Below are 2,775 nucleotides of genomic sequence, written 5' to 3'. Positions count from 1 at the left end.
GAAATTCGAAGGCTTGCTAGTCTTGGGGTCGGACTTGATGAAACGAAAATGGAGAGTTAGTGGGAATCACGCCATCACGGTCGATATTATAGAAAGGATTAAATTCAAGCAATATGATGATGAACTTTTGGCAAAGCTAAGAGATGGAGTAGAAAGGGGTGAGTACACTTCATTTACTGTTGGTACTGGCGATAGTGTTCTGCGATTGCAAGGACGATTGTGTGTTCCTGATGTTGATGGTCTTCGACAAGAACTAATGATGGAAGCTCATAGTTCTAAATATTCGGTTCATCCAGGATCCACCAAGATGTATAAGGATTTGAAGCAACACTACTGGTGGAAGAGCATGAAGGTTGATATTTCTAACTTTGTGGCTAGGTGCAGACTCACGGTGAAGGCCGAACATCAAAGGCACCGGTGGCTTGGCTCAAAACATTGAGATTCCTCAATGGAAGTGGGAGGTGATAAATATGGACTTTGTTGCAGGCTTACCTCGCACAAGGGCCAAGTATGATTCAATTTGGGTGATCGTGGATAGACTCACGAAGTCTGCCCATTTTCTTCTGTAAAAACGCCATATCTTTGCGGCGAGATTATGCCAAGTTATATTTGAAGGAGATTGTCGGGTTGCATGGTGTTCCGACATCCATCATATCGACGGAGGTACGCGATTCTTGCTCATTTCGGCGGACGTTTCGAAGGTTTGGGGACTAGAGTGAGCGAGCCGCCTTTCATCCTCAAACGCGGGCAAGCAGAGAGAACTATTCAAACCTTGGAGGATATGTTGCGTGCTTGTGCAATCGATTTTGGAGGAAGTTGGGATGAACACCTACCTTTGGTGGAATTCGCTTACAATAATAGCTATCAAGCTAGTATTCAGATGGCTCCTTATGAGGCTCTTTATGGGAGGCGTTGTCGGTCTCCAATTGGTTGGTTTGAACCAACGGAAGTAGAGTTGTTGGGTCCCTGATTCAATTCATGAGGCGATCGAAAAGGTAAATCTTATTGTGCAACGACTAAAGACCGCTCAGAGTAGACAAAAGTCTTATACGGACATAAGGCGTAGGGAATTGGAATTTGCTGTTGGTGACAAGGTTTTCTTGAAAGTGTCACCTATGAAGGGGGTAATGCGTTTTGGCAGAAAGGGCAAGCTTAGTCCTCGCTACATTGGTCCTTATGAGATTACTAGAAGAGTTGGGGAGGTAGCTTATGAGTTGAGATTACTGGCTGAGATGTCCATGGTTCATCCGGCGTTTCACGTTTCGATGTTGAGGTTGTATAAAGTTGATCCTTCTCACGTGTTGAACTATGAAGAGGTTGAGATTAATGAATCCTTATCTTATGAAGAAGAACCGGTTCGGATTTTTGGATCGCCAAGTTAGAAGGTTGAGAACAAAGGATGTTGCGTCGGTCGAAGTGTTGTGGCGAAATCATAATGCGAGGAAGCTACTTGGGAAGCGGAAGAGGACATGAAGAAGAGATATCCTCACTTGTTCCCTATTTCGAGGTATGAGTTAAGTTTTGAACTATTCGTGCACAAGGTGATTGTGTGGTTAAAAAAAAAAAAAAATTCATGTTGGTAAATTACCTTCCTAGAATACTATCCTCGTTCGAGGACGAATGATCTTAAGGGGGATAATGTAACACCCCGTAAACTTGAACTAGGTGTGAATATGTAAAAATCTAGTATTAAGATAATATTTTATCTATATGAATCCATTCTTGGTGAATTCGGGTGGAGGATGGTCGTTTTGAAGTCAAACCAATTAGTGAAGTTCTTAAGGCCTCTTAAATTCGCCTAAGTTTTGGTAGGTCTGTCTTCTGGGCGATTTTCATGAAAATGTGTTGTGAATTTGGAAACACTTCCTCAATGAAAGTTGTAGATATTTGAAATAGCTTTCCAACGGTAGGTCGCCCAGCCCAAACGGAGTTACGTACAAGAAGTTATGTCCATTTTACCGAACACTGTGCAAAGCGACACATGCCGTCTTTTCAGGCGCGTGGGGGCGCGTGCGATGTCCCCGCATCGCGGGCCGATCGCAAGTCTGAGTATTGAGCTGCAGAACATTGCGCGATGGTCCCGCATCATGGACCAATCGCGAATCGGGTCGGATTCAGGTCAAAAGTCGGGTTTACGCGTTTTCGGTTATATTTAAGGTTTGGGGTTTATTTCCCCAGCACCCCATTCACGAAAATTTACCCTAAAGTCAATAAGAACAAGTCCCAAGCCTCAAGAACCATACAAGGTAAGTGTTACCATGATTCTAGGTTGAATTCAAGTTCTTAATCCCTTTCTAACATGATTTTATGACCAAAACCTAGGGTTTGCAACATAATTCTTTCCAAAGTGATTCAAGCTAGGGTTTGGGTGTTCTTCATTAGAAAAGTGATTTGTTAAACTATGTTTAACAAATTAAGGTATGTCTCCCTTTTAAAAACCTTATTTTGAATGTATGTCTCCTTTTAAAAATCTTATTGTGATTTGTATGTCTCTTTAAAAATAAAATCCTTTTTGAATATAAATGTAATTGATATGTCTCTTTTGCAAACTCTCTTGAAAGATTGATTCTTTATAAAAGCATGTGTTGAATGATATGATGAATTGGTTTTACACTCTCGAAATTTATTACATGTTTTGATTAATGGTTAATGTGCGTGAGGGGACAAGCCCACATTAAATCTAGATTGTAACAAACCCTATATATGTATGTGATATTATGAATCATTTTCTTCTATAAGAGATGATCAGTGATGATGTTTAATTTTTGGTATTGA

The 2,775-nt window shown here is 40.9% G+C and overlaps 1 long non-coding RNA gene across 1 annotated transcript; it reads left to right on the top strand.

Annotated features, from left to right (window-relative positions):
* The first annotated feature begins 2,000 nt into the window (after positions 1 to 2,000).
* Positions 2,001 to 2,425, top strand: LOC132045848 (uncharacterized). The gene is made up of 3 exons (XR_009412541.1): positions 2,001 to 2,107; positions 2,179 to 2,246; positions 2,323 to 2,425. It is a non-coding gene; the product is annotated as an uncharacterized LOC132045848 (long non-coding RNA).
* The last annotated feature ends 350 nt before the right edge of the window (positions 2,426 to 2,775 follow it).

Source organism: Lycium ferocissimum, unplaced genomic scaffold (assembly GCF_029784015.1).
Source record: "Lycium ferocissimum isolate CSIRO_LF1 unplaced genomic scaffold, AGI_CSIRO_Lferr_CH_V1 ctg8212, whole genome shotgun sequence".
In the NCBI taxonomy this organism is placed as follows: Eukaryota; Viridiplantae; Streptophyta; class Magnoliopsida; order Solanales; family Solanaceae; genus Lycium; species Lycium ferocissimum.
The sequence above is the reverse complement of the archived record's forward strand: the minus strand, read 5'-3'. Positions and strand labels throughout refer to the sequence as shown.